Here is a 13,261-nt window from a genome sequence, read left to right on the forward strand (position 1 = left end):
GACATGGCTTCTGCTGCTACTGGGTGCTGCCATAGGCTGGAGTTGGTGGCCGTGCCTGGCTCTTCCTGGTGTGGGGAGGGGTTGTGACACGCTGCACTCAGGGTAGGTGGTGGTGGCACTGGGAGGACAGTTGGGTCTACAGCAAATTTTGGGGTGGCTACAGCCTCCTCCTGTAGCCCCCCTCCCAGTGCTGCCACCGCCTGCCCAGAGCACAGCCTGGCCCAGCTTCTGCTGGGAAGAGCCCAGCATGGCCCCCAGCCCCAGCCCACAGCAGCAGAAGCCATGCCCCCCATTGCATGCTCAACAGTTAGAGTGGGCAGTGGTGGTGCTGGGATAGGGGGTTAATGGGGGGTTGCAGCCACCCCATAATTTGCTCAACCCCCCCAACCTCCTCCCAGGGCTACCACCACCTGCCCCGAGCACAGTGCAGCCCAAGCCCCATTGGGAAGAGCCCAGTCCCAGGGACTGGGGTAAGTGGGGCCTAAATCTGCCCCCTTGCTGGTGGTGCAGGAAGGAGTGAGGCTGGGGCTGGGGTCCAGCCAACAGCAGCAGCCCATAGTAGCAAGAGCCATGCCCCCCGTCCCACACCCCACCCTGGCTGTGCAGCACCTGCCCCAGCCCCACTCCCTCCCTCACCACTGGCAGGGGGGTAGATCAATGCCCCACTCACCCCAGCCACTGCTCCTGCCTGTGCCCCGCTCCTTCATCGCTGGGGACTCAGTCTGCCCCCCCCGCCCATGGCTCTCTACCCTTCCTCCCAGACTTACCTGCTGATGATCACATAAGAGTTACTTTACCTCACATATAACAAATTTTGGATATAAAAAGCATCATCGCATAAGAGCGAATTTGTATATACAGAACCCACATAAAGTGAGGGAAAACTGTAAGTCGCTCCGCCTTTCACAATGCTGCACATAGAGAAGCATTGTGAATAAGCTGTGAGAAGCAAAATCGAATTTAAACAGGCCCGTTACCTTAGGATCTAAAGATATATAAAGTATAAACATAAATTGATGACACATCTTAAAACCATTTAGTCAATTCTAAACACTTGAATTGTCAACTGCCAAGAAAAATAAATCAACTAATTGAGCTGCCTGACCCATTAAGGCTTGGACTTCACTGTCAATGTCTTAGAGGTTCCTTATTCAGTGATTAGTCAAGAAGGGGAGATAACCATGTTAATGATTGTGATGGGTCTCGATAAAAACAGGATGTAGGTTAGCATAAGGATAAATGGATTTAATTTAAAGAGAGCTGAATAGCTCTTAGGTAAAGCAGCTGTTCTTAAGTTGCTTATCAAAAGAAAAATGATTGATGCCTATTTGTAGGATTTTATTAAATTTAATAAGCAAAAGTCCACATTACAAAAAATAAAACCCAACTCCTATGGAATCGAAGTCATTAAAAATTCTGTGTAAGAATTAAACTGTACAATTGTCAAACTAGAAGCTAATGCATTTTTTTCAAAGATACTGAACTAATATGAAATTGAAAAATTAGTTCATTAAAACAAATAATATTTAATAATTATAATTATAAACAGAAATCAATAGAGATGTGCATAGATTTGGTTATATTCCACTTAAAGATCTTTTACCCATGGCCAAATAATCAAGATTGTTTAAATAATCCAAGGTCCAAAATAAACAATTGGTTGCATCTGCTTTACTGTCCTTGGGAAAACAATAGCTGTCTCCCTAGTTTTTACCTATATACTAGTGAAAAATGTTCTTCTCCTTCTGCAGCTTGGAAAAAAATCTCAGTGAAGACTTTGGTAAAACTACGTAGCAAACAAAAGTTAACACAGTTAAACAATAACTTCACAAAGATGGATCTTGGCCACTGACAAGCAGGGATCCTGGTTTTCTCTGATAAAAAAATTACAAATTCTCTGATAAACCCCCCAAAATCTGCAGTTAAAATGAATTGTCTCTATGTATATAGGTATTGGTTGAACACAATGTTTAATTATTATATTTACCATTCTAAAGCAATTTGGAAGCCTACCAGTGCCTCAATCACTATAATAAAATACATTCTAAATACCTATACATTTTGGCATTTGATCTGGGGTTTTTATCATAGAAAATCAGAGCTCCCCCTGCCCAGTTTGCTCACCAGGATCCAGACCCCTCACTCCCCACCCGCAGCCCCCTGGGCCCTCCATCCCTGCCAGAGGCCGCCCCCATCTTAGGGACTCTGGTTCACAGGCCCCTCCCCGCCACAGCAGCAACTGAGCTCCAGCTATGACCTGCAGGAGGCAGCAGGTGCTGTGGCTCAAGGGAGAGCAAAACATGGAGCCCAGCTGCTCCTTCCCCATGGGCAGCATGGCCAGAGCGGAGGCCCTGGGGAGGTGGGGGGGATGGACTGCCTGCTGTGGACTCAGGCTCTCCGCACTGCTGCCCTCCCCCCAGGGTCTCTGCAGCCCAGCAGGGAGGACCCAGCATGGCAGAGCAGGGCGAGGCCAGACATTGAAGCTTGTTGCTGTTGCACTACCATGGCAAAGCAACCCCTGCCTGCCCAGAAGCAGCAGGGGTAGCAACATGGGTTTGTGCCCCTCACTGGTGATGGGGGCAGGGGGAACCTTGCCAGGGTGGCATGGAGCTCCTGGCATCTGAAGTAACCTTCCCCACCTGGCTCCACTCTGCCCTGCTGTGCCAGGCCCCACCTGCTGGGCTCTAGAGGCCGCAGGGGGATGGCAGCAGGGCAGGGATCCCAAGCCCACAGCAGGGAGCATGCACCCACCCCCCCAACAGATCCGGGGGGCACATGTTTCAATGCCCTCCCTGGGAGTGTACGCAGCAGTGGGGAGCCAGCCCCCCCACAGCTCCTGGACAAGCTGCCTGCAACCCCGTCCTGGTCCCTGCCTGGGCCTGTGGCCACACATTCTGGTGCCAAGCTCCAAGCTCCATATACCACCTGGCTGGGCAGCAGCCCCAGACCCATCCCTGCCCAACTCCCTCCCTTTCTCCCTAGGGGGCTTCAGTCCCCCCAGTGCCAAACTTACCTGCGGGAGGGGTACTTCAAGTTGCCTGCCTGCCTGACCACCCTCCGCGTGCTCCCACCAGCCCCTTGCAGGCTAGAACTCTGTCAGCCTGCAAAGAGCTCTTTGCAAAACTGGAAAATTTGCGTGCTTCTCCGTTAAAATGAGAAATCTGCATTTTTCTCAGTTAAAAGGGAAAATCCACTGGTTTTTTTCCATTTTTCTGTGGGAAATGGAAAACCTGGATACCTGAAGACAAGTGGTGGTTCTATGGAGTGTGGTAATACTACTAGTTCATTACTACTAATAAAAAAGATATGCAGTTTCTCAGGTTGCTAACCCAAAAAAGAACTCTTGCATAAATATCTTCACAGAAACAGCATTTAGGATTATTTAACCATGAGGATAGTTCTTACTGTTGCAGTTCGTCATACCTGTGTACACATGTGTTTTAACACCTTAAAATAGGAAATATCTTTAAAAAAATAGAATTATTACAAGTAAAGCGCATTATAAAAATGTGTTTAATCTCTAACTCACAATCTGTAGACACATGGAATTTTAATTTACAGTCAGAATACCAGGTGAAGTAGCATGTGGGACAATACTTTAATGCTACAGGGGCCTTTCGAGTGCTGAAAGGGGTAAGGTGGCATAGCTGTAAGTGGTAGTCATTACTTCAGCTATGTGTAGATGATCCAACTTGGAAAGAAGAATCAGTCAATTTCTTCAAAATGTTTTTGCTAGTCAGAAACCACAGAGCCTCATGGCTTGATTGTTCTTATCAACATGTTCTTTTTTACTCCACTTTGCAAAGTTTCCTTGTAATATCTTTGAACAAATCAGTTGTGAAGTATATGTGTAGCTCCAACAGCATAGTTCAATCAAATTGAAACAATTCATTCTTTGAATTATATTACTCTGAAAAAATTTATGCAACAATGGAAAATTCCTCGATCTGTGACTCATATATTGGATATTTTGCAGAACCCCAAAAAGAATGAAAAAAAGAACAGGAGCACAGATTAGAGCAAACAACAGGCCACTTCTTGGGGGACAGTCAAAGGATGCTGTATAACTTGAAGAGCTTTACCAGGTATTTAAACATAAGTAACTGCATAATAAAACACAACATTTTATCCAGACACTTCCTGTACCCTGAAATATTTCTAAAAATAAATTCAGACATCTGTACCAAACTTCCATGCATGTGTGAATGCACACATACATGTACAGCACAATTGGGAAATTGGCAGTTATTGGCTAACTAGGTAAAAGTATACAAAGCTTTTGCTGGATAAAATTCAGAGCTCATAATTAATCTAAAAGAAAAAAAATTGTTTCTAAATTCAATGTGATCTTCATCTAAGAAGAAAATAATGTAATTTTACCACCCCTGTTTCTGTTACCCTTGAATCATTAGGTGATCAAGGGTGAATGAATAGGTAACAAAACAAAGAAAATGGGATGAAGAGAAGGTACTTGAAAGGAATTATTGTCCTCAAAGAAGTCCTTACCTATCAGGAAACTATTCCTATTTACTGGAAATGGGTGACTAATTAAAGATGCAGTTTGAGCTTGCAGGAGGAATACACCTGTTACTGGAACAGCTGATGAAATGATGCCTTCTCAGCTCCACTTTGCTAAATGAAAAGATTGCAGCATGAAGACTTGGATATTTTTTAAATTACATAGCTTGGTTGGCATTTTCTATCTTTGCTGAGCCTAGACCTTCCCTTTAGAGCTAAGGGTTGTTAGACAAGAATCCCTAGAAAATTAGGGTTGGAAGGGACCTCAGGTGGTCATCTAGTCCAACCCTCTGCTCAAAGCAGGACCAACTCCAACTAAATCATCCCAGACAAGTCTATGTCTAGCTGGGTCTTAAAAACCTCTAAGGATTCAGATTCCACAACCTGTCTGGGTAACCTGTTCCACTGCTTTACTACTTTCTGAGAGTTTTTCCTGGTATCTATCCTAAACTTCCCTTGCTGCAACTTCAGACCATTGTTCCTTGCTCTGTCATCCGCCACCCCTGAGAACAGACTAGCTCCATCCTCTTCATAAGCACCCTTCAGATAGTTGAAGGCTGCTATTAAATCCAGTCTCAGTCTTCTCTTCTCCAGACTACGTCCAGTTCCCTCAACATCTCCTCAGAAGTCCTGTTCCCCATCCCCCTAACAATTTTGGTTGCCCTCCACTGGACTCTCTCCAATTTGTCCACATCCTTTCTGTAGAGGATGCCCTAACACTAGACACACTACTCCACACATGGCTTCACCAGTGCAAGCATAGAGGGGAATAATCACTTCCCTCAATCTGCTGGCAACTCTCCTGGTAATGTAGCCCAGTATGCCATTAGCCTTTTTCACAACAAAGGCACACTTTTGACTCATATTCAGCTTATTATTCATTGCAACCCCCAGACACTTTTCTGCAGAGCTGCTGCTCAGCCAGTCAGTCCCCAGTCTGTACCAGTGCATGGGATTGTTCTGTCCTAAGTGTAGGACTTTGCACTTGTCCTTGTTGAACTTCCTGAGATTTCTTTTGGTCCAATCCTCCAATTTGTTGAGGTCTCTGAATTCTAACCATACTGTCCTATGTATCTACTACTCCCTCCAGCTTGGTGTCATCTACAAACTTACTGAGGGTGCACTCCAACCCATCTTTCTTACAGTCCATTTATTTAACCCACACTTCCTTAGTCTGCTTCTAAGAAGATATCTTTAGTTTTCAAATATGGCTTATCAATTTAAAAAATTGGCCAAAGAATGTACAGCATGTCAACAGATACAGAATACACTAGAGTGTACAGTAGAGTGAAGCCATGGATAGATATAGAATACACTTGAGTGAAGCCGTGGGTACTATGTCCATACATACATAAATACAGATTTCTACCACATCAGTGTATATGTATGACATTCAAGGGATGTTTCCAAAACCAAAGAAGAAATGTTGTAAATAATGCTTATTCAAAATGGCTGCAGCCATGTTCCTCTCCACAGGAGTGCACACAATGGCCACACAGTGGCAGGAAGCTGCCCATGGCTCTGTCCTACTCCTCACCCTGGCCGCAGGCCCTATGCACTGCCCTGGATGGACAACACTCCCAGGCCCAGCCCTTGCCCCACTCCCTCCTTCATGGTGGGGGCCTCAATCTGCTCCCCCCCCCCCCCCCCCGACTTACCTGTAGGCATCTGGAGGAGCTGCTCTCCACTGCTACGTGAGGCTATATTCCTGGCCACATGCATGTGTGTGCATGCACACATGCACATGTCACCCTCTGCATCCTACTCCCCACAGCCCCTTTTGAGGCTGGAATCTGCCAGCCTGCAAGGGGAAACCCACCATCTCCTGCAGTTTTCCATAGTGAACAGAAAACCTGGATCCCTACATGACAGTGGGAATCTGAGATGAATGCTGTCCCAGAGTCATGGAGCCTGGGACAAGGACTTGATGTTCCTATTTCATGACTGTCCAGCTCAGTTAGGACTGGTGGCCACCCTACCCTCTTCCCAATGGAAGCCAGGACCCTGGGGCCCCCAAATACATGACACCTATGAGAAAAAGAAATTGGTAAGTTTCTTATTTACATAAACCAATGGCCTGCACAGCAGTGTAACTTCCCACTCCATAGATCCAGGCTTTGAAAGTCTGTATAAACTGGGGCAGAATATTATTTCAGTTTGTACACCTAACTGGTACCCAAGCCTGCTTTGGGCGAGTGTAAGTCATGAAATAGTTCCCACCAAACTCCACAACTGGTACGTGTTAGAGGAGGTGCACAGTGACAGCCTGCCCATAATTTAGCTCAATATCTTAGTGGCTAGGGCTCTTGCCCAGGATACCAAGTTCTGTGTGTCTACTTTAGATATGCCCGCTGCATTGCTCAACTTCCTAGCTATGTGCTGTAGCCACCTTGCCACAGGTTAGGCATTAACCAATCACCTAGCTAATTAGCATTTTACATATGTATTATTACTAGAACCATTGGCAATGCATAGGGGGTGCAGCACCCCTCCCCCCTCACTGCTGACACCACCAGCAGTATCTGCCGGCTACTGGCCACCACTGCTGGTGGCATCTGTGGGTGGTGGCTAATTGCCAGTCAACGCTTGCCCTCCCTTCTTCACACTGCTGACACCACCGCGGCCGCCTGCGGAAGCTCCCTGCTCACCACCACCATGACACTGCCGCCACCACCTGCGGGTGGTCTTCATGCCCCCCCCAGCCTCAGGAGGCGCACAACATTCATGACTAAAACTAATGGATTCTGACCATTGTCATATGACAAAGTATATCTATTTTGTAGCTTTGGCCCCTGATGTGACAAGACAAAAATTAGTATTTTACCAGCACTCTCATGTGTTAGCCCTTTATCACCACCAACAGAAACATCAGCTGCTGAAAAAGAACAATAAAATGTTATGGCTCCTGCACATTATCCATGGCATGAAGAAAGGGAGAAAGAATCAACTGCTGTATTGACTAGTGACGGAATTTAGCAGGGTTATAAAATTGTACTCCAGGAACAAGGAACAGTTCTTCCAGTAAGGTTTTCAAACAAATATTCACAACAAGACAAGAGACTTCTGTGTACCCATTTTAAATTTTATTTGTCACTTACAGTAGTGTTTGCATTAATATAGCACTAAACACAGATATCTATGATGCAAACATTTCTTTTTTGTTTCCACCTTCAATTTTGTCCTTGAGTATTGGCTTGATCACCTGACACCATCAGGACTGGTTTGATGATAACAATACCGAGATCAAAGCCCTTCTCAGTCGGAAGAGAAAAGCTTTCTGTGAGTGGCAAAACCATACTACCTTAAGTCAGAAGCAGGGAACTTTTCAACAGCTTAAAGCTGAAGCCCTGAGGAAGATCTGAGAAAACAAAAACAAATGATGGGAAGAGAAGGCGAAAGAAATCCAACAATTTGTTGACAATCATGACATGAGGAGCTGCTTCAGTGGAATCAAAGCTGTGTATGGACCAAACTCTTGCAGACTCACCCCACTTAGATCTGAAGATAGCAGTACACTCCTCAAAGACAATGACTCCATCAAAAACCATTGGAAGGACCACTATCAAAAGCTCTGAGAATCAAGAGTGACTGATAAAACCATTGAATCCATCCTGTAACATCCAGTAACGGAAGTACTTTCCAGTCTAACAACCTCTGAAGAAGTCCACTGGGTGAAAAAAAGAGATGAGGAACAGCAAAGCATCTGGCCCTGATAGCATAGCAGCTGAGGTCTTCAAAGTTGGTGGGGAAACTATGACCAAAGAACTCCACACACCATTTCTTAAAATCTGGAACACTGAGGAAATTCCTACTGACCCAAGGAATGCCAATATTGTCACAATTTATAAAAAAGGGAGGTAAGTCCAATTGTGATAACTATCAAGGTATTGACCTCCTCCCCATCACTAAGAAGATCCTTTCTTGAATTCTGCTGAACTGATGGTTCCCTCTTGCCAAGGAAATCCTTCCTGTGTCTCAGTGGGGCTTTAGACCATTGAGAGGAACCATGGACATGATTTTTGTGGCCCAGCAGATCCAGGAAAATGCCAAGAACAACACCAGGGACTGCATATGAACTTTATTGATTTAACCAAAACCTTTGACTCGGTTAACAGTGAGCTTCTATGGAAGATCTTATTGAAGTTTGGCTGCCCAGGGAAATTTATCACCATCCTAAGACTCTTTCCTTCATGTCCAGATGACTGCTTCCATCTTATACAGTGGCTCCACTCTGGAGCCCTTTGCCATTCAAACTGGCCTCAAGTAGGGCTGCATGATTGCACCAATTTTGTTTTCCATCTCTCTTGTGGTCATCGAGATCCATGACCATTTGCCACATGACACTGGTATCAAGTTCAGGATGGACAGGAACTTTATCAATCTCACCTGCCTCCATGGCAAAACCAAAGTTACTTGGGCCTCAATTGTACAACTTCAGTACACTGATGATTGTGCTGTCATTGCTCATACTGAGGAAGTCCTAGCTCTTAACTGCTTATCTCAAGTATACCAGTGCCTGAGACTGAACCTTAATATTGGAAAAACAAAGGTTCTTCGTCATCCTGCTCCCATCCTATCAACCCCCTCCAGTAAAGATGCTCATTGATGAACAGGAGCTGGAGAATGTTGAACACTTTGCATACCTTGGCAACTATCTGTCTAACAAGGCCAACATTGATGAGAAGATCCAGTATAGGACCCAATGTGCCAGCTCAGCCTTTGGAAGATTGAATCATCATGTGTTCAACAATTACAACATCAGGACTAGAACAAAGTTCCTACTGTATGAAGCTGTGGTGTTCCCAATCTTTTCCCAACTTTGATGTGTTTTAGTTCAAAAGCACACTGCCTCCATTTTCTCAGCACTGATGCACATTTCACCATTTATAACAATGCACACACTGTGGCACATGCATATGTACAAATGCCCTCTGATTGGCCTTCTTAGCCATCAATGAATTCGTTTACAATCCTTTACTCGACCTGTGGGAGTGGTCATCCTTGACTGATGACAACAACCTAAAATACTGCTGAATACCAGTTGAAAATTTCACATGGCCTTCATAGCTATCACTAGGGCAAAGGAGCATTGCAGTATACTCTCATGGAAGTGCATATAAGAAAATTACATCCAAAAGAAATAGTTGTAGATCTTGGCCAAATGAAAATAAAAGAGAATTTCTGACCAGTGTTGTTTGAGGGTCCAGGAGTTCCAATAAATTTAGTAGGTCTCATGTAATATATGCAACCTTAGCAACAGCAGAATAGCAAAGGGAGTCAGGGAAACCGCAAACAAATAATTAATAATTTGTTACTGAAGAGAAAAAAGTACACAGCAGAATCAATGTATGAATTTGGATGTGTTGAGAGGAGAGGCATGTAGAATAATATATCATAGCAAGAATGGCACACACAATTGTGATTTCAGTTCTGTAGTGATTTCTTACTAACATCCTGGTTTCACTTTCCCATAACTTACTGAAACTGTCTTCATTCCAGCTGAATTTTTCAGTATATTGTTTCTTTCATGTGATTCTTTTTAATTTCGTGCAAATAAACCATCCAGCCATTTTTAAAACAAAAGTGATGAAAATGTGTTTTCCTATATATAAATCATGTTTTCCTATACAAAATTAAAATATCTTGTGACCTTTTTAAAACAGTTTTACAGGCAAAATGGCTGACATTTGAAGGTTGAAATTTGGCAATGAAATTGTCCCCACTGAAGAGATAATTAATAAAGATGTACCGTACCACTGGGCCATGAGCAGATTCCAGCGGGATGATGATATTCCATTACACTAACTTTTTTACAGTATATCACTTAGACAGTTTTTAATCTATCTAATGTGAACTATATCGATTTTTGTATATTGCAAATTTTTTTCATCAGAATCTCAGGCAAGTCTAAATCAAATACCTTCCAAACCCTAAGTATATTATATATCAACATAGTTACCATTATTATCCAAAATATTATAAAAAACTATACGAAACTTGTTTGATAAGACACGTTTTCCATAAAACCATGTTGACTGGCATTATATCACCATGTTAAATTTCCTAATGGCATGCAACATCAAATCTTCCGTGATTTTGCCCAATATCAAAGTCAGGTTGCTGTTTCCTTAAAAAGGAAAACCAAGCAATAGAGAAAGAAATGTAAGGCTAGATTTCTAAAAGGAGTCTTGGAATCAGAGTATCTCAAAAGGGAATGGCTGTTTTCAAAAACAAGATACCCCAGATCTGTGGGAAAATTCAGTTTGTTTAAAAATATTGAGCAGGTCAGATTTCTAGAGGTTTGGGGATGAAAATTACCACAGGATTCCTAAAATGTGTGCTAAGCTATTTAAGAAGAAAATTTAAAAGGGGAACAGTATATGTATATACATGAAAAAAAATTCTAATCAGGCAGGCCTAGCATTGGGAATGCCAGAGAAGGCAAATACTCATTTTTTCCACATAATATATTAATATAATTACTTTATTTACCAAAATAACAGGGCCTTGCTGATACAGATATACTCCCAAACTAACTGATACCTCTGCAGCCACTCACCATAAAAGGAAGGATTTTCTCTCCATTTCAGCTAATTCTTTTGTCCAAGCAGGGTGGTAAACCTGGAGTACACCTTGCTACAGTGTGAAGATACTGCAATGAGAGAACTCTTTTCATGGAAGCCAAATCATCTGAGACATTCCTGGGTGAAGCACTGTGATCCACTGAAACAGAATGAGACAAAACTAGATTTAAATATTGAAGGTGAAAACTAACAATTGTCTTGAATATAGGTCAAGCAGTCTTACTGCTTATTTGTGGGTTTTATGTTTTTAAGTATAAGTTATTCTTAAGTGCTATTGTTTAAATCTGGAAATTTGGCCTGTCTGATACTTGTTTCATTTAAGACATCCCCCTCCACTACACCTCTCTCTCTCTCTCCATTGTTCTCCACAATTCAGGCAGGAGTCATAGTACTGTGTACAAACACAGCTACAGAAATCTGACTCACTCATGCATGGTCGCACTATTTTCTTCCTTTAACATTTTGCTAAATGTAAGATCTGCCTGTGTTTGGTTGACTTATTTAGTTCATTTGATCATTAGAGCTAACATAGGAATATGAAGGAAGTGAGCTATTTCTCTCAAGTCACAAAATGTTTAACATAATTCTTGTATGGGCCCGAACACCGTGTGAAAAATGACATAGAAATTGCTATTTTTACTTTATACATTTATCTTTAAATTTTAAAATCTTCTACTTGAAAAAATACTTGTAGAAACAGGTAAGAAAGTTACATTGAACTAATTATTTTATATAGATGCTAATCTTTTCATTGTTTACTATTGTAACCAGTGTAATCATAAATCTTACTATCTTTAAAATTTATCAGGAGAATTTTGGATGACTTTTCATTTAGACCTGAGAAACCCAATCAGAATCTCAGATGCCGAATCAATGTCCATCCTCAGAGCCCAATATGCAAGAAATATTCTTCTGGAATATCTGCATGTTTGAACCTGACCCAGATCCTACTGAAGTCATTGACTTGTTTCTCCAAGACAGAGAGTTGGATCAGGCTTCTAATACGTAGATTTCCTAACAGTTTTATGATGCATCTCAAAATTGATAATAAATATCCATGCTAGTTAATGAATCATCTGTAAAAGCTAGTTTATTTAGTTAGCAGAGGTAGAGATATACAGTTTCTTACCAGTTATCACCAAAGATTCATGAAAAAGAACAGTGTCAGTAAGAGAGAGAACTTTCTTTGGCCAGCTCCATTTTTCTAAGTAGTGTCTGGAATTGTCTCCAGAAATAACGTTCTGCTTTACAAGCTTAAGAGTTAAATTCAGTATGGGAACCACAAAGGAAAGAATCCTTCTGTCCTTAAGTCACACTGTTAAGAGTCTCTTTGACCTCTTATGTAGAGTCGGAAGCTTCTTTTTTGTAAACCTCCTTCTCCTTGAGCAACTGAATGGCTGAGATCCATAGGAGACAACCTCCCGAACCAGAATAGAAATAATTCTTGCAAAAATGGGATATGCAGGTGTGTGTTCTGCTGCTGTAAAGGGCCTCTGCACCTGTGGAGGAGAAGGACAAGGTTTCACCCTATGTTATTAGCTTAACTGGTTTTAAAACAATAGTTAGTCACACTGCAATCTAATGAAGTGCAAATAGCCTAGATGCTTTTAGCTCTATGTGCCTAAGAAGAGCTGGAACTTGAAAAGTAAATGATTGAGTTATTTAGTTCTTAGAGGAAGTGAATTTGAGATCCACTCTCATATTTAAAAAATAAATAAAGTCGGTGCTGGTAATTCAGCAGTCATCACTCCTAATTCTAAGTTGTTGTAGCTTTCTAGGGAAGTCTGTAGAGAAATACCTCAGAGAAACTTAACTTTCTAGAAAGATTATTCACAAAAGGCAAAGAATCTCTGTGTATGTATGTGCTTTTAATTGCCTTATTTGTTTCTTAGAGGCAATAACATTAGTAGTTCTGTTATCTCTTGCTGTCTACTCCATCACCAAAAGAATGCTGAAAAATAATTTAACTAAAAGCAATTTCAGACTACTCATAGATTCATAGATTCATAGATTAAGGGTCGGAAGGGACCTAGTAGATCTTCTAGCCCGACCCCCCGCCAGGGCGGGAGAACAACAAAAACCCCAAAAAGAGAAATGGGACTCAAACGAGTCCAGCTAGGTGGGCATCCAGCCTCTTCTTAAAGACCCCCAGGGTAGGG

At 42.4% G+C, this 13,261-nt stretch overlaps 1 long non-coding RNA gene across 1 annotated transcript in view; it reads right to left on the reverse strand.

The window, feature by feature from the left end:
• Positions 1–12,170: 12,170 nt before the first annotated feature.
• LOC109299951 overlaps positions 12,171–13,261 on the reverse strand; it is a 105,652-nt gene continuing 104,561 nt past the window's right edge. Inside the window, exon 3 of the long non-coding RNA XR_002098069.1 lies at positions 12,171–12,601. This is a non-coding gene — a long non-coding RNA (uncharacterized LOC109299951). The remainder of the gene's footprint in view (positions 12,602–13,261) is intronic.

Source organism: Gavialis gangeticus, unplaced genomic scaffold, assembly GCF_001723915.1.
Source record: "Gavialis gangeticus isolate Ggan-Ray unplaced genomic scaffold, GavGan_comp1, whole genome shotgun sequence".
Lineage (NCBI taxonomy): Eukaryota > Metazoa > Chordata > Crocodylia > Gavialidae > Gavialis > Gavialis gangeticus.